General features: G+C 47.1%; 1 protein-coding gene across 7 annotated transcripts in view; it reads left to right on the top strand.

Moving 5' to 3' along the window:
- Positions 1-19,794, top strand: part of camta1a (calmodulin binding transcription activator 1a) — a 522,529-nt gene that overhangs the window by 251,891 nt on the left and 250,844 nt on the right. The gene's annotated exons all lie outside the window — the stretch shown is intronic.

The following is a 19,794-nucleotide window of genomic DNA, read 5'->3' on the forward strand; positions in this document are numbered from 1 at the left end:
ATGGCTAGAGATATCATCCTGTCTTCTCTATGTGACTTCCACCCTGAATGGCTAGAGATATCATCCTGTCTTCTCTATGTGACGTCCACCCTGAATGGCTAGAGATATCATCCTGTCTTCTCTATGTGACTTCCACCCTGAATGGCTAGAGATATCATCCTGTCTTCTCTATGTGACTTCCACCCTGAATGGCTAGAGATATCATCCTGTCTTCTCTATGTGACGTCCACCCTGAATGGCTAGAGATATCATCCTGTCTTCTCTATGTGACGTCCACCCTGAATGGCTAGAGATATCATCCTGTCTTCTCTATGTGACATCCACCCTGAATGGCTAGAGATATCATCCTGTCTTCTCTATGTGACGTCCACCCTGAATGGCTAGAGATATCATCCTGTCTTCTCTATGTGACTTCCACCCTGAATGGCTAGAGATATCATCCTGTCTTCCTACAGCCGGGCTAACACCAATATGCCAAGAATCAACAGGCACTCATGCAGAACATACAGAGAGAGAGCTCAGATAGAGCCCGGGGGGAAGAGATATCCACCAACCAACCAAACTACCTCCCAGACACTAGACTCGTAGAAGCCCTAGCTACTCCCCTTAATTACAAACCTTTGCCGTTTTCTCTTAAATTAGCATGCAGTCTAAGAGCGTAGGCCTCACTTGTTTTCTAATAAGCCTCTATGTTTTTACTAACACAGTTGGAGATGTTTAACTCCAATTTAACTAGTGCTCTTTTCTCTCCAACTGTGTCTCGTTCCCTGGGCTGTGGAAGTGGAGGCTGGGAAGGATGGTTCTGGTTAAGGGCCTGTCAGTCGTGGCCCTGGAGGAGTACAGGAGATCTGAGGACCTTCTGAGGCCCACTCCACACAGACAGACCCCACACAGACAGACACACAGATGGCTGTGTGGTCAGAGCCCAGAGAGAAAGCAAACAGAGCCCCAGGTCCAGCCTGCCCTGCAGCCAGTGAGACAGAGGGAGACAGAGCGAGGGTAACGCTGCAGACAGACAGCCAGTGAGACAGAGGGAGACAGAGCGAGGGTAACGCTGCAGACAGACAGCCAGTTTGACAGAGGGAGACAGAGCGAGGGTAACGCTGCAGACAGACAGCCAGTTTGACAGAGGGAGACAGAGGGAGACAGAGCGAGGGTAATGCTGCAGACAGACAGCCAGTGAGACAGAGGGAGACAGAACGAGGGTAACGCTGCAGACAGACAGCCAGTGAGACAGAGGGAGACAGAGCGAGGGTAACGCTGCAGACAGACAGCCAGTGAGACAGAGGGAGACAGAGCGAGGGTAACGCTGCAGACACTCAGCCAGTGAGACAGAGGGAGACAGAGCGAGGGTAACTCTGCAGACACTCAGCCAGTGAGACAGAGGGAGACAGAGCGAGGGTAACGCTGCAGACACTCAGCCAGTGAGACAGAGGGAGACAGAGCGAGGGTAACGCTGCAGACACTCAGCCAGTGAGACAGAGGGAGACAGAGCGAGGGTAACGCTGCAGACACTCAGCCAGTGAGACAGAGGGAGACAGAGCGAGGGTAACGCTGCAGACACTCAGCCAGTGAGACAGAGGGAGACAGAGCGAGGGTAACGCTGCAGACACTCAGCCAGTGAGACAGAGGGAGACAGAGCGAGGGTAACGCTGCAGACACTCAGCCAGTGAGACAGAGGGAGACAGAGCGAGGGTAACGCTGCAGACACTCAGCCAGTGAGACAGAGGGAGACAGAGCGAGGGTAACGCTGCAGACACTCAGCCAGTGAGACAGAGGGAGACAGAGCGAGGGTAACGCTGCAGACAGACAGCCAGTGAAAAATGGTAGGAAGGAAAACTAAAAGAGGGAAGGCATGTCAACAGGGTATGTATAGGTAGAGATGTCTACAGGGTATGTATAGGTAGAGATGTCTACAGGGTATGTATAGGTAGAGATGTCTACAGGGTATGTATAGGTAGAGATGTCTGCAGGGTATGTATAGGTAGAGATGTCTACAGGGTATGTATAGGTAGAGATGTCTACAGGGTATGTATAGGTAGAGATGTCTACAGGGTATGTATAGGTAGAGATGTCTACAGGCTATGTATAGGTAGAGATGTCTACAGGGTATGTATAGGTAGAGATGTCTACAGGGTATGTATAGGTAGAGATGTCTACAGGGTATGTATGGGTAGAGATATCGACAGGGTATGTATGTACAAAGATTGTGGAAGATGTATGTGACGATTGAATGAGGTATTTTCTCTCCTGGCTAGCAACTCTGCTACAGAGACTGTGATGAGTAGTCAGTCTGAAGAACATGAATGAGGAAGATGAGAGGATACATGTTATACCTTCTCTCTTTTCTGCTCTCCTGACCTCTGATGATGATGACGAACACACCAGGGGCCTTGAGCCCCAGCCAGACACAGGGAACACACAGAGCTGTTTCAGTTGAATGGAATGAAATGGGAAACTGAGCACATTTTCAAGCTGTGTTCCAGACCTCCCCTAGTTATTGTATTGTACACTTCATTTTCTTGCCCCAAAATGGCGTTGTTGCAGTGTGTGGCTGTAGTGTCAGCTGTGCATGGGGACAGTTGCTACTGTACAGGGGACGACAGTGGGGGTCACTAAGCCCCTGGGGAGCGGGCATCCTGGAGGGGGTGCAGATGGGGTTTGGGGTGACTGTGTTCCTGGACAGGTGGGCGGCTGTCACTGACGTCCCGCCACCGAGCAGGTGGCCTCTGCTTCCTACGAGGGTCACCTTCACATGGTGTACGGTACAGTAGCTACATACACGCGCACACACAAACACACACAAATGGTTATTATACAGTATGACTCTCATTTGAACTCCTTCACACAGCACCTGGGGACCAGCCTCTCAAGGTTGAACCTAGCTCTTAACTTTGGACAGACGGACGGACAGACGGACAGACGGACAGAGGCAGTAGTCATTCGGTTCCCGAGTAGCGTCGTACCTTCCTTTCTCTTGTCTTTGAAGCAGAACATGAAAGGCAGACAGAGGGTCTATTCAAGATGACTATCTATGAAATAATTATCTGGGCCAACTCTTGCCCTGACATCTTCAGAAAGAGATGTTCCATTGATGATTTTTGCCCTACATCACAGTGTTGCTCTTGCCGGTGACTCTAAAACCCAATAAAGCCTAATTGAACTAACAAAGTGACATCAATAAAGACAGAATGGCTCCATAATCAGAGTGTGTGAGGACATCATAACCAGCCGGTGTCATAACGGAGGGAAGAAATGGATGGCAGCCAGACAAAGACCGGATTTATCATCCCCTTCTCCTCTCTTCATCCCTTTCTCCTCTCCTCGCCAGACAAAGACCGGATTTATCATCCCCTTCTCCTCTCTTCATCCCTTTCTCCTCTCCTCCGCCAGACAAAGACCGGATTTATCATCCCCTTCTCCTCTCTTCATCCCTTTCTCCTCTCCTCCGCCAGACAAAGACCGGATTTATCATCCCCTTCTCCTCTCTTCATCCCTTTCTCCTCTCCTCCGCCAGACAAAGGAAAATCTGCCATAAAAAGAAAGGTGAACATTTAATGCCATTCTTAAAGTGGGTAGTGAGGACCACGAGCTGTGTTTTACTGTACAGCTACTGTCTCCCCACAGCACAATGGCTGTGTTTTACTGTACAGCTACTGTCTCCCCACAGCACAATGGCTGTGTTTTACTGTACAGCTACTGTCTCCCCACAGCACAATGGCTGTGTTTTACTGTACAGCTACTGTCTCCCCACAGCACAATGGCTGTGTTTTACTGTACAGCTACTGTCTCCCCACAGCACAATGGCTGTGTTTTACTGTACAGCTACTGTCTCCCCACAGCACAATGCTGTGCTGACTCTCTCTCTCCCTCTCTCTCCCCCTCCCTCCCCCTCTCTCCCCTCTCTCTCCCTCTCCTCTCTCTCTCTCCCCCTCTCTCTCCCTCTCTCCCCCTCTCTCCCTCTCTCCCTCTCTCCCTCCCTCCCCTGGAGGCTCTGGAGTGACAGGCCTCCCCTTTTAATAACTGTGTGTTCCACAGTTCAGAGACAGACACACACCCTGTACCCGTATATATATATATATATATACACACACACTATACCCTTATACATACCCCCCTCCCCTTAATAACTGTGTGTTCCACAGTTCAGAGACAGACACACACACCCTATACCCGTATATACACACACACACACACACACACACACACACACACACACACACACACACACACACACACACACACACACACACACACACACACACACACACACACACACACACACACACACACACACACACACACACACAGAAATAATAAGTTGCAGGGTGGAAGATTGGCATTCCCATGATGCCCCTCTGTCCGTCTGATCGCAAGGCTAAATGTCAGGGAAAGATATTTAATCCCACAGTAGACACACACGCACACAATCTTTCTCACTGATAAAATGTGGAGTGTGAGGCTAAATGTCAAGGGAGAAGGTTTAGATTCACAGCCCATGATTGTACCCCAACAGTTGATCAGAATAAGTGAGCTGGTCCAAAGAGAATTGTGTTAACATGCCAGCTACTGGGCTTTACAGTTGGCCGCAGAAAGAACTAGCCTTGCTGGGCTGGGCTGGGATATGTGGGCTACTCCCTCCAGATTGCCCTTGTGTGTTTTCTGTTGCCACAGTTCAGGCTCAGCTGCTTGCTTCTCAATACCCTCATTATTTGGCTAGATCTCCCATTAGCCTCCTCCCTTCACGTTGTTCTTTATTAACACATACCAACCCCTCTCTCTGTCTCTCTGTCTCTCTGCCCCTCTGCCTTTCTGGGAATTGGCTGCATTATACTGTATAGTGTTGTTTGTTCTTCATGGCCAGGCCTGTCATCCAGTACTGTAAGGGACTGGGATCATCTCTCTCTCTGGTGGGATTCCTTTGTACCTGACTTTGGCTGCTGCATATCTGCATCTACATCATCTATTCTACAGAACACACACACACACACACACACACACACACACACACACACACACACACACACACACACACACACACACACACACACACACACACACACACACACACACACACACACACACACACACACACACACACACACACACACACTGGAGCAGAATGTGTCTGTTTATCACTGTGTATCAGGGGCTCTATAAGTGTCTACATATACACCATTAGGGACATAACTCTAAGTTCAGGGGGGTGTGTGTGTGTGTGTGTGTCTGTTTGTATCGGAGGAGTTACATTAGATGAGGCTTGCATTTTCTCAGCCAGTTTTATTTGGATCTCAAATTGGCAGTGAGTCTCTCCCAGGCTTTGTCTTCTTCTCACATCTTGTTGGAGAGGATGTTTAAAGGGATATTAGTGACTTGTATGTGTCTTAACAATACTAGCAACTACTGCATGTGTTTATGAATAACACATCTAGGTTCAGATATACAGAGCATGGAAAGATTACTTCCTTTGCAAGTTACCTAGTTACACACAGAGAGACATACTCTTTCCCTAGTTACACACAGAGAGACATACTCTGTACCTAGTTACACACAGAGAGACATACTATTTACCTAGTTACACACAGAGAGACATACTCTGTACCTAGTTACACACAGAGAGACATACTCTTTCCCTAGTTACACACAGAGAGACATACTCTTTCCCTAGTTACACACAGAGAGACATAATCTGTACCTAGTTACACACAGAGAGACATACTCTTTCCATTGTTACACACAGAGAGACATACTCTTTCCCTAGTTACACACAAAGAGACATACTCTGTACCTAGTTACACACAGAGAGACATACTCCTTCCCTAGTTACACACAGAGAGACATACTCTTTCCCTAGTTACACACAGAGAGACATACTCTTTCCCTAGTTACACACAGAGAGAGATACTCTTTCCCTAGTTACACACAGAGAGACATACTCTTTACCTAGTTACACACAGAGAGACATACTCTTTCCCTAGTTACACACAGAGAGACATACTCTGTACCTAGTTACACACAGAGAGACATACTCTTTCCCTAGTTACACACAGAGAGACATACTCTTTCCCTAGTTACACACAGAGAGACATACTCTGTACCTAGTTACACACAGAGAGACATACTCCTTCCCTAGTTACACACAGAGAGACATACTCTTTCCCTAGTTACACACAGAGAGACATACTCTTTCCCTAGTTACACACAGAGAGACATACTCTTTCCCTAGTTACACACAGAGAGACATACTCTTTACCTAGTTACACACAGAGAGACATACTCTTTCCCTAGTTACACACAGAGAGACATACTCTTTACCTAGTTACACACAGAGAGACATACACTTCCCTTGTTACACATAGAGAGACATACTCTTTACCTAGTTACACACAGAGAGACATAATCTTTACCTAGTTACACACAGAGACATACTCTTTACCTAGTTACACACAGAGACATACTATTTCCCTAGTTACACACAGAGAGACATACTCTGTACCTAGATACACACAGAGAGACATACTCTTTACCTAGTTACACACAGAGAGACATACTCTTTACCTAGTTACACACAGAGAGACATACTCTTTACCTAGTTACACACAGAGAGACATACTCTTTCCCTAGTTACACACAGAGAGACATACTCTTTCCCTAGTTACACACATAGAGACATACTCTTTAGCTAGTTACACACAGAGAGACATACTCTTTCCTTAGTTACACACAGAGAGACATACTCTTTAGCTAGTTACACACATAGAGACATACTCTTTAGCTAGTTACACACATAGAGACATACTTTCTAGTTAGCTAGTACACACACATAGAGTTACACACATAGAGACATACTCTTTCCTTAGTTACACACAGAGAGACATATTCTTTAGCTAGTTAGACATACTCTTTCCCTAGTTACACACAGAGAGACATACTCTTTAGCTAGTTACACACATAGAGACATACTCTTTACCTAGTTACACACAGAGAGACATACTCTTTCCTTAGTTACACACAGAGAGACATACTCTTTACCTAGTTACACACAGAGAGATATCCTCTTTCCCTAGATACACACAGAGAGACATAGTCTTTACCGAGTTACACACAGAGAGACATCCTCTTTCCCTAGATACACACAGAGAGACATACTCTTTACCTAGTTACACACAGAGAGACTTTACCTAGTTACACACAGAGAGACATACTCTTTACCTAGTTACACACAGAGAGACATACTCTTTACCTAGTGACACACAGTTAGACATACTCTTTGCCTAGTTAGTTACACAGAGAGAGTTCATACTCTAGTTTTAGCTAGTTACACACATAGAGACTACTCTTTCCTTAGTTTACAGAGAGATATCCTCTTTCCCTAGATACACACAGAGAGACATAGTCAGAGTTACACACAGAGAGACATCCTCTTTCCCTAGAGACATACTTTACCTAGTTACCTACTCTTTCCCTTTACACACAGAGAGACATCCTAGTTTACCTAGATACACACAGAGAGACACTCTTTCCTAGTTACACAGAGAGACATACATAGATACATACTTTTAGCTAGTTACACATAGAGACATACTCTTTAGCTAGTTATACATATTATTTCCCTAGTTACACACAGAGAGACATACTCTTTCCCTAGTTACACACAGAGAGACATACTCTCTTTATCTAGTTACCTCTGTCTCCTTACTAGATGTTAATTCTGTCTCCTTACTAGATGTTACCTCTGGCTCCTTACTAGATGTTACGTGTGTCTCCTTACTAGATGTTAACTGTGGCTCCTTACTAGATGTTACCTCTGGCTCCTTACTAGATGTTACCTCTGGCTCCTTACTAGATGTTACCTCTGGCTCCTTACTAGATGTTACCTCTGGCTCCTTACTAGATGTTACCTCTGGCTCCTTACTAGATGTTACCTGTGTCTCCTTACTAGATGTTACCTCTGGCTCCTTACTAGATGTTGCCTCTGGCTCCTTACTAGATGTTGCCTCTGGCTCCTTACTAGATGTTGCCTCTGGCTCCTTACTAGATGTTGCCTCTGGCTCCTTACTAGATGTTACCTCTGGCTCCTTACTAGATGTTACCTCTGGCTCCTTACTAGATGTTACCTCTGGCTCCTTACTAGATGTTACCTCTGGCTCCTTACTAGATGTTGCCTCTGGCTCCTTACTAGATGTTGCCTCTGGCTCCTTACTAGATGTTGCCTCTGGCTCCTTACTAGATGTTGCCTCTGGCTCCTTACTAGATGTTGCCTCTGGCTCCTTACTAGATGTTGCCTCTGGCTCCTTACTAGATGTTGCCTCTGGCTCCTTACTAGATGTAGCCTCTGGCTCCTTACTAGATGTTGCCTGTGTCTCCTTACTAGATGTTACCTGTGTCTCCTTACTAGATGTTGCCTCTGGCTCCTTACTAGATGTTGCCTCTGGCTCCTTACTAGATGTTGCCTCTGGCTCCTTACTAGATGTTGCCTCTGTCTCCTTACTAGATGTTACCTGTGTCTCCTTACTAGATGTTACCTCTGGCTCCTTACTAGATGTTACCTCTGGCTCCTTACTAGATGTTGCCTATGGCTCCTTACTAGATGTTGCCTATGGCTCCTTACTAGATGTTGCCTCTGGCTCCTTACTAGATGTTACCTGTGTCTCCTTACTAGATGTTACCTGTGTCTCCTTACTAGATGTTACCTGTGTCTCCTTACTAGATGTTACCTCTTTCTCCTTACTAGTTGTTACCTGTGTCTCATTACTAGATGTTACGTGTGTCTCCTTACTAGATGTTACCTCTGGCTCCTTACTAGATGTTACTTCTGTCTCCTTACTAGATGTTACTTCTGTCTCCTTACTAGATGTTACCTGTGTCTCCTTACTAGATGTTACGTGTTTCTCCTTACTAGATGTTACCTCTGGCTCCTTACTAGATGTTACCTCTGGCTCCTTACTAGATGTTACCTCTGGCTCCTTACTAGATGTTACTTCTGTCTCCTTACTAGATGTTACCTGTGTCTCCTTACTAGATGTTACCTGTGTCTCCTTACTAGATGTTACCTGTGTCTCCTTACTAGATGTTACCTCTGGCTCCTTACTAGATGTTACCTCTGGCTCCTTACTAGATGTTACCTGTGTCTCCTTACTAGATGTTACCTGTGTCTCCTTACTAGATGTTACCTGTGTCTCCTTACTAGATGTTACCTGTGTCTCCTTACTAGATGTTACCTCTGGCTCCTTACTAGATGTTACCTCTGGCTCCTTACTAGATGTTACCTGTGTCTCCTTACTAGATGTTACGTGTGTCTCCTTACTAGATGTTACCTCTGGCTCCTTACTAGATGTTACCTCTGGCTCCTTACTAGATGTATCATCTGTCTCCTTACTAGATGTTACATCTGGCTCCTTACTAGATGTTACATCTGTCTCCTCACTAGATGTTACATCTGGCTCCTCACTAGATGTTACCTCTGGCTCCTTACTAGATGTTACCTCCGTCTCCTTACTAGGTGTTACCTGTGTCTCCTTACTAGATGTTACGTGTGTCTCCTTACTAGATGTTACCTCTGGCTCCTTACTAGATGTTACTTCTGTCTCCTTACTAGATGTTACTTCTGTCTCCTTACTAGATGTTACCTGTGTCTCCTTACTAGATGTTACGTGTGTCTCCTTACTAGATGTTACCTCTGGCTCCTTACTAGATGTTACGTGTGTCTCCTTACTAGATGTTACCTCTGGCTCCTTACTAGATGTTACTTCTGTCTCCTTACTAGACGTTACCTGTGTCTCCTTACTAGATGTTACCTGTGTCTCCTTACTAGATGTTACCTGTGTCTCCTTACTAGATGTTACCTCTGGCTCCTTACTAGATGTTACCTCTGGCTCCTTACTAGATGTTACGTGTGTCTCCTTACTAGATGTTACCTCTGGCTCCTTACTAGATGTATCATCTGTCTCCTTACTAGATGTTACCTCTGTCTTCTTTCTGCAGTAACAGAGCACTGGAGTGTCAAATATGGGGATATAGTCACTCAGTTGGGCAGGTATGACAGCGCTGCTTGCCTGCTTGGTATTTTAGCAAGCTGGTATGGACATGTGTAAAGTCATGCTCTGTGCCAGACTGAGGATAAAACATGGAATGGTTACGGAGAGGCTTGCTGGAAAGTATTGTTACATAGTCATTGTATCATGTCTGTTTGCTCTGTCTTCATCCTCTGTAGGAAATGCTGGGTGTATTATACTGTAAGGACAAGATGTGTGTGTGTGTGTGTGTGTGTGTGTGTGTGTGTGTGTGTGTGTGTGTGTGTGTGTGTGTGTGTGTGTGTGTGTGTGTGTGTGTGTGTGTGTGTGTGTGTGTGTGTGTGTGTGTGTGTGTGTGTGTGTGTGTGTGTGTGTGTGTGTGTGTGTGTGTGTGTGTGAGCGGCGGATGTATATATGATCTAGAGTGTGTGGGGGTTGCATGGCCCACTGGGCTCAGAAAATGAAAAGTCAGAGGTTCTATGATCAAATGTGTGTGTGCGTTCGTGTGTGTGTGTGCGCTAGATGGGATGGTGGGTTGACAAACACAGGCATACATTGCTATTCCTCTCCATAACCTACAGAGAGAGACAGATACCAATAAAGAGAGAGAGAGTGAAATAGTTGAGGGGTATAGGTCCTTAGCCTCCCCAGTACAGCATGAGAGGGTATAGTGTCGTGAGTGTGGTCTGTTTGAGGTCTTGCCCCCTGCTAATGCATGTGAGTGTACCAGAGCACTCTCTCTCTGACAAAGCAGCCCAGTACCACCCAGGGGCCAGGGTCAGAGGTCACCATACATAAACACAACAAGGGAAATAGACTAACTGGCCTCTCATCTCCTCTGATCCGATGGACTAGACACTGGCTGGACTGGACACTGGACTGGACACTGGCTGGACTGGACACTGGACTGGACACTGGCTGGACTGGACTGGACACTGGACTGGACTGGACACTGGCTGGACTGGACTGGACACTGGACTGGACTGGACACTGGCTGGACTGGACTGGACACTGGCTGGACTGGACTGGACACTGGACTGGACTGGACACTGGACTGGACACTGGACTGGACACTGGCTGGACTGGACTGGACACTGGCTGGACTGGACTGGACACTGGCTGGACTGGACACTGGCTGGACTGGACACTGGACTGGACACTGGCTGGACTGGACTGGACTGGACACTGGCTGGACTGGCCACTGGACTGGACACTGGCTGGACTGGACTGGACACTGGCTGGATTGGACACTGGACTGGACACTGGCTGGACTGGACTGGACACTGGCTGGACTGAACACTGGACTGGACACTGGCTGGACTGGACTGGACACTGGCTGGACTGGACGCTTGACTGGACTCTGGCTGGACTGGACACTGGACTGGACTGGCTGGAGCCGCTGGGACTAACACTATTACGAGTTCTAACAGTCAGCCACTCTGGCTCTGTCTCATATCCCATCATACTCCCCCCTAGCTGCTACCCCTCTTTTCACTTACTGTCAGCAGCACTGTGACAAGATTACTTATGGTGTCATATAGACAGACTGCCCCCTACCCTCCATTTGTGTATTGAATGTCTCACTGTGATCCACTTCCTTATTTATGGGATATTCTACAGCTTGTGTCACAGTTTGTGTTCATGTTAGATAGAACCATACTGGTCCCAGAGAAATAGACAGCATCTGCCATGGTGGAATGGATTCAGTCCAGGCATGTCCTGCATAGTTGGGGTGCAACATGCTAGATAGAGCATTATGTATTGCAACATGCTAGATAGAGCATTATATATTACAACATGCTAGATAGAGCATTATGTATTGCAACATCTAGATAGAGCATTATGTATTGCAACATGCTAGATAGAGCATTATGTATTGCAACATGCTAGATAGAGCATTATGTATTGCAACATGCTAGATAGAGCATTATGTATTGCAACATGCTACATAGAGCATTATGTATTGCAACATCTAGATAGAGCATTATGTATTGCAACATGCTAGATAGAGCATTATGTATTACAACATGCTACATAGAGCATTATGTATTGCAACATGCTAGAGAGCATTATGTATTGCAACATGCTAGATAGAGCATTATGTATTGCAACATGCTAGATAGAGCATTATGTATTGCAACATGCTAGATAGATCATTATGTATTGCAACATGCTAGATAGAGCATTATGTATTGCAACATGCTAGATAGAGCATTATGTATTGCAACATGCTAGATAGAGCATTATGTATTGCAAACATGCTAGATAGAGAGCATTATGTATTGCAACATGCTAGATAGAGCATTATGTATTGCAACATGCTAGATAGATCATTATGTATTGCAACATGCTAGATAGAGCATTATGTATTGCAACATGCTAGATAGAGCATTATGTATTGCAACATGCTAGATAGAGCATTATGTATTGCAACATGCTAGATGCATTATGTATTGCAACATGCTAGATAGAGCATTATGTATTGCAACATGCTAGATAGAGCATTATGTATTGCAACATGCTAGATAGAGCATTATGTATTGCAACATGCTAGATAGAGCATTATGTATTGCAACATGCTAGATAGAGCATTATGTATTGCAACATGCTAGATAGAGCATTATGTATTGCAACATGCTAGATAGAGCATTATGTATTGCAACATGCTAGATAGAGCATTATGTATTGCAACATGCTAGATAGAGCATTATGTATTGGCGCCGAAATGGAAGCATGTTGTGAAATTCGATTTGATCCATCCAAAATTGCTATATGGCAATTGACAGTTGACCATGACTAATGTGATGTCCTCTCTCTCTCTCTCTCGCTCTCTCTCTCTCTCTATCCCTCTGCCTCTCCCTCTGTCTCTGCCTCTCCCTCTGTCTCTCTCTCCCTCTGTCTCTCTCTCCCTCTGCCTCTGTCTCTGTCTCCCTCTGCCTCTGTCCCTGCCTCTGTCCCTGCCTCTGTCCCTGCCTCTGTCCCTGCCTCTCCCTTTCCCTCTGTCTCTCCCTCTGTCTCTCCCTCTGCCTCTACCTCTGTCTCTCCCTTTCCATCTGCCTCTGTCTCTGCCTCTCCCTCTCTCTCTGCCTCTCTCTCTGCCTCTGTCTCTGCCTCTGTCTCTGCCTCTGTCTCCCTCCCTCTGCCTCTGTCCCTCCCTCTGCCTCTGTCCCTCCCTGTCCCTGCCTCTGTCCCTGCCTCTGTCCCTGCCTCTACCTCTGTCCCTGCCTCTACCTCTGTCCCTGCCTCTACCTCTGTCCCTGCCTCTACCTCTGTCCCTGCCTCTACCTCTGCCTCTATGTTGCATCACAAATGGCACCCTGTTCCCTATGTAGTGCACTACTTCTGACCAGGGCCCATAGGGGACGCGGGCTATATCTCTGCCTGAGCCTCCGCTGAGCCCTGGGCTCCAATTAATCCCGTGGTGCCTCAGGGTGGTTGGTATGGTGACCGGGTGTAGCAGACAGGGTTGGTATGATGACCAGCAGACAGACAGGGTCTAGCTCTAGAGAGAGCTGTGAATCCCAGGTGAAAGGTGGGATAGACTTTCTGATTCGCTCCAGCACACAGAATTACAGCCCTCCCCACCACCGCCTGGCATCCACTCTCTCTCTCTCTCTCTCTCTCTCTCTCTCTCTCTCTCTCTCTCTCTCTCTCTCTCTCTCTCTCTCTCTCTCTCTCCATCCTCCCCCCTCTCCATCCTCCTCCCCTCTCTCTCTCTCTCTCCCTCCATCCTCCCCCCTCTCCCTCTCTCTCTCTCTTCCCTAGGTTTGTGTGACAGAGAGGATTCTGTGATGTTTTTATGACCAGTAAGCTTGTAAGGCCCCAGCCTTCATTCTGTTGTTCTCTTTCACTTTTAAACTAGAGTTTTCTGATGACCTACTCCTCCTCCTCACTTTCTTTATAGTCTACACGTTATTTCTTTCTTTTTTGGCTATTTTTACAAGACGGACAGGAGGGCAGTGTAAATGAATCATGAGGCTCAATAGCTGGCTCAGTCATAGGGGGATCGATGGGTTCGGTCTGTTTTGTAGGACGGTGATAGCACTGAGGTGACAGGGCTGGAAGAGGGAATGAGAGGCATGCCCAGGTGATCTGCAGTATGAGGTCAGTCTGGCATGAGGCGTGACGGGCAGGGCAGCCTGTCCTTGGACCCTCTCTGGTTCTCTGGACGGATGGACAAGCGCTCCCCTCATCAACACTGTCACCTGTGCCAGACTCCAGAGTCCCAGACCATTCAGAGTCATCCCATACACCGGCTCCTCTCCAGTCAGAGTCATCCCATACACCGGCTCCTCTCCAGTCAGAGTCATCCCATACACCGGCTCCTCTCCAGTCAGAGTCATCCCATACACCGGCTCCTCTCCAGTCAGAGTCATCCCATACACCGGCTCCTCTCCAGTCAGAGTCATCCCATACACCGGCTCCTCTCCAGTCAGAGTCATCCCATACACCGGCTCCTCTCCAGTCAGAGGTCCTCTCCTGCTCTGCTTTTATATTTAATCTCCACCTATATTCTTCATACAGGGAGAGAGGATTTCACAACGAGTAGCTTTTAGCATGACTGTTGGTTGCTTAAGGAGCTAGTCCTACAGAGCAAAGTTCTAGTTTTACTGAAGACCGTATGAAACTGTTGAATCAGAAAACAGGGACCGATGCAGTCTGTCTAAGCCAGTGGATTATGTAGTGGAATAATGTGATCTTGTCAGCCAGGCAGTGAGCAGCTATCCTATCTGTTGAGCTGGGCTGGGATGATGATTGTCAGTGAAACTGAAGTTAACTGCTCTGCTTCCTCACATTGCCTCCTTCATCAATCTGCCATGTTTCCTGCTACAGTTATTGCCTTAACTGTGAGAGGAGAGTGGTTTGATCCGCAGGTTGATAGGCTGCTTGCCTTTCCCCTCTCCCTTGTTTCTCGTTCTCTCTCTCCATCTCTCATCTTTCTTTAAGCATGATTATGGAAAGATGGAAAGAAAGATTAAACATGCCAGATAAAAGACTCTGTTTTGGCCCTGATACTCAGCTGAGAGTATCCGTAACTTAGAAGTGACTTCTAAGTTAAGATGACAGACGATGGCTCCGACGGATGGCGGCGCCTCGGGCCGAGTCGCACACGAGGCGCATGTGGCAGGGGCTCCTAACGATCACGGATTACAAAACGAAAGCCATCCACGTCGCGGACACCAACGCTGCCCTACTGGACAAGCTAAACACCTTTTTCTCACGCTTTCGAGCACAACGACGACTCGGAGCTGTCGAGGAGAGCCCCCTGAAGACAACGAGGTCTGTGTACTTACGTTCTCCGCGGAGGACTAATGTAAGTCATTCAAACACTGTTAAGCCTCGCAAGGCGGCCCAGACGGCGTCCCTAGGCGCGCCCTGAGAACATGTGCAGACCAGCTGGCTGTTGTGTTTTCTCTCATTCTAGGGCAGGCCATTATCAAATCAAATTTTATTTGTCACATTCGCCGAACTCAACAGGTGTAGACCGTACAGTGAAGTGCATACTTACAAGCCCTTAACCAACAATGCAGTTTTAAGAAAAGCGCCCAAAAAGTAAGATATAAGAATACCATATAATTAAAGAACATCAGTAGATAACAATAGCGGGGCTTTATACAGGAGGTACTGGTACCGAGTCAGTGTGTCAATGTGCGGGATGCACCGGTGTTGAGGTAATTGAGGTAATTATGTAAATATAGGTAGAGTTATTAAAGTGGCTATGCTTAGATAATAACAGAGAGTAGCAGCAGCGTGGGGGGGATCTTACTCACGTCGGCTGCTGAGAGCGTGATCACACAGCCGAGAGTTGATGCTCTCATGCATGTTTCAGTGTTGCTTGCCTCGAAGCGAGCATAGAAACATTATTTAGCTCGTCTGGTTGGCTCGTGTCACTGGGCAGCTCTCGGCTGTGCTTCACTTTGTAGTCTGTAATAGTTTGCAAGCCCTGTAACATCTGACAAGCGTCAGACCCGGTGTAGTATGATTCAATCTTAGTCTTGTATTGACGCTTTGCCTGTTTGATGGTTCGTCGCAGGGCATAGCAGGATTTATTGTAAGCTTCCGGGTTGAAAGCTTGAAAGCTGCAGCTCTACCCTTTAGCTCAGTGTGAATGTTGCCTGTAATCCATGGCTTCTGGTTGGTGTACGTACAGTCACTGTGGGGACGACGTCCTCAATGTACTTATTGATAAAGCCATGTGGTGTACACCTCAATGTCATCGGAAGAATCCTGGAACATGTTCCAGTCTGTGATAGCAAAGCAGTCCTGTAGTTTAGCATCTGCTTCATCTGACCATTTTTTTATAGACCGAGTCACTGGTGCTTCCTGCTTTCATTTTAGCTTGTAAGCAGGAATCAGGAGGATAGAGTTGTGGTTGGATTTACCAAATGGAGAGCGAGGGAGAGCTTTGTATGTGTCTCTGTGTGTGGAATCCAGGGAGAGAGCTCTGTATGTGTCTCTGTGTGTCAAGTAAAGGTGGAGTTCAGGGAGACCTCTGTATGTGTCTCTGTGTGTTAAGTAAAGGTGGAGTCCAGGGAGAGAGCTCTGTATGTGTCTCTGTGTGTTAAGTAAAGGTGGAGTTCAGGGAGAGCTCTGTATGTGTCTCTGTGTGTTAAGTAAAGGTGGAGTTCAGGGAGAGCTCTGTATGTGTCTCTCTGTGTTAAGTAAAGGTGGTCTAGAATGTCTTTCCCTCTGGTTGCACATGCTGATAGAAATGAGGTAAAACTGATTTAAGTTTCCCTGCATTAAAGTTCCCGGCCACAAGAAGCGCCTTCTCTAGATGATCGTTTTCCTGTTTGTTTTCCTGTTTGCTGATGGCGGAATACAGCTCATTGAGTACGGTTTTAGTGCCAGCCTCGGTCTGTGGTGGTATGTAGACAAAAAACACAGACGAAAACTCTCTAGGTAGATAGTGTGGTCTACAGCTTATCATGAGATACTCTACCTCAGGCGAGCAAAACCCTGAGACTTCCTTAGATATCGTGCACCAGCTATTGTTTACAAATATGCATTGGCCCCCGCCCCGTGTCTTACCAGAGGCTGCTGTTCTGTCCTGCCGATAGAGTGTAACCCGTCAGCTGTATGTTCTGAATGTCGGTGAAACATAAGATATTACAGTTTGTAATGTTGGTAGGATACACATGCTTTCAGTTCGTCCCCATTTATTTTCCAGCGATTGAACGTTAGCTAGCAGAACGGAAGGCAAAGGCATCCTGATCTCTTTCCGCGAAACCTGCGTTTCCTTTTCCAGCGAATCACAGGGATCTGGTCCTGGTTGGGTGTCCATAGTATATCCCTCATGTCAGACACATCCCAGTTCTGATGTCCAGAAGCTCTTTTCTGTCAGAGACAGTAGCAGCTACATTATGTACAAAACAATTTACGAACAACGCAAAAAACAAACAAAATAGCAGGTTTGGTTAAGAGCCAGTAAGACGGCAACCCTACCCTCCTGCGCCAACTTTGATCCCCACCTGGTTCAAGATGTCCAATATCATCCCCGTTCCGAAGAAAAGGAAAGTTACTGAATGACTCCTGACCTGTAGCACTCACTTGCGTCACCATGAAGTGCTTCGAGAGTCTAATCAAAGACTGCATCACCTCCTCCCACCCCGACACACTCAACCCTCTCCAATTCGCCTCCTGGCCTGACGGATCCACTGACGACGCAGTCGCCATTTCACTGCACACTGCCCTCGCCCATCGGGACAAAAAGGAATGCATATGTGAGGATGCTGTTCATCGACTACAGCTCGGCATTCAACACCATAGTGCCCTCTAAGGTCACCACAGAGCTCACAGCCCTGGGTCTGAACTCCTCATACGACTGGGTCCTGGACTGTAGACGGGCCTCCCAGGTGCTGAAGGTAGGCAGCATTACCTCACTCGACACTCATTCTCAACACGGGGGCCATAACAAGCACGTGTCCTCAGTTCCCTGCTCTACTCTCTGTATACCCATTACTGCGTTACTGCGTGGCCTCACACTGTTAACTCTATCATCTAGTTGGCTGATGACACTCCAGGAATAAGCCTGAATATCAACAACAACTAGACGGCCTACAGGGAGGCAGGTGCTCTGACGGCATGGTGCCAGGTAAACAACCTCTCCCTCAACGACAACAAAACAATGGAGCTGATTGTGAACTTTGGGAGGAACAAGATTGGGCACACTCACTTTCTCATCAATGGGGCCGCCGTGGAAACAAAAGTCAAGCTCCTTGGCGTGCACATCTACTAGCAGCTGAAATGGTTCAGAAATCCAGCCTGTTCCAGAGGCCCTCACAGTGTTCTGCATCACAGCCTGGTACGGCAACTCCACCGCCGCTGACCACAATGCTCTACAGAGGGTGGTTTGCTCAGCCGAACGCACCATTGGGGGCTCACTGCCTGCCCTCCAGGACACCTACAACACCAGGGTTCGCAGGAAAACCAAGAAGATCATCAGGGATCCCTAAAATGAGACATTATGATATTCGCTGCAGCCTGATTGTAGGAGACAAAGGCATCCTCTCTACAGTATGCCATAATAAGGCTGTGCTGTGTTGCTGCAGAAGAATCCTCACACAGCGTGAGTTGAGCCATTCAGTGGGAGTCACACTGACCTCGGTCTCCTCATTTACACTGGATCCATGTACCACAGTTAGAGAAGAGTAGCAGCTGGATAAAGGAAAGTATGAATCAGAAGCATAATGCTATGCATATTTATTTTTTATTTTACCTTTATTTTACTAGGCAAGTCAGTTAAGAACAAATTCTTATTTTCAATGACGGCCTAGGAACAGTGGGTTAACTGCCTTGTTCAGGGGCAGGACGACAGATTTTTACCTTGTCAGCTCGGGATTTCGATCTTGCAACCTTTCTGTTACTAGTCCAACGCTCTAACCACTAGGCTACCTCCAGCCTCTACACTCTAACCACTAGGCTACCTGCAGCCACTACAAACTAACCACTAGGCTACCTGCAGCCTCTACACTCTAACCACTAGGCTACCTGTAGCCTCTACACTCTAACCACTAGGCTACCTCCAGCCTCTACACTCTAACCACTAGGCTACCTGCAGCCACTACAAACTAACCACTAGGCTACCTGCAGCCTCTACACTCTAACCACTAGGCTACCTGCAGCCTCTACACTCTAACCACTAGGCTACCTGCAGCCTCTACACTCTAACCACTAGGCTACCTGCAGCCTCTACACTCTAACCACTAGGCTACCTGCAGCCTCTACACTCTAACCACTAGGTTACCTGCAGCCTCTACACTCTAACCACTAGGCTACCTGACGCCTCTACACTCTAACCACTAGGCTACCTGCCGCCTCTACACTCTAACCACTAGGCTACCACTAGGCTACCTGCCGCCTCTACACTCTAACCACTAGGCTACCACTAGGCTACCTGCCGCCTCTACACTCTAACCACTAGGCTACCACTAGGCTACCTGCAGCCTCTACACTCTAACCACTAGGCTACCACTAGGCTACCTGCCGCCCTCTCCTGCACACATGTACAGAAGAAACGTGAGAAGACCACATGACCTGACGTTGAAGTTATAATTAATGCATGCGACACAACACACACACGCTGCACACACATTTCCAGAAACATGAACTGACATATGATGACAACAGAGCCAGTGAAGCCATAACCATGACAACTCATCCATTTGTCTATTCATACTGCATATCAGCCTCAGTACATTGTGCAGGGCAACCTATATGCCGTATGTACACAATGCACAGCTCATGGTGCTCCATGGATGTTTGTAAATGACGTGGTAAC

The sequence above is a fragment of the Oncorhynchus gorbuscha genome, linkage group LG10 (genome assembly GCF_021184085.1).
Source record: "Oncorhynchus gorbuscha isolate QuinsamMale2020 ecotype Even-year linkage group LG10, OgorEven_v1.0, whole genome shotgun sequence".
Taxonomy (NCBI): Eukaryota; Metazoa; Chordata; class Actinopteri; order Salmoniformes; family Salmonidae; genus Oncorhynchus; species Oncorhynchus gorbuscha.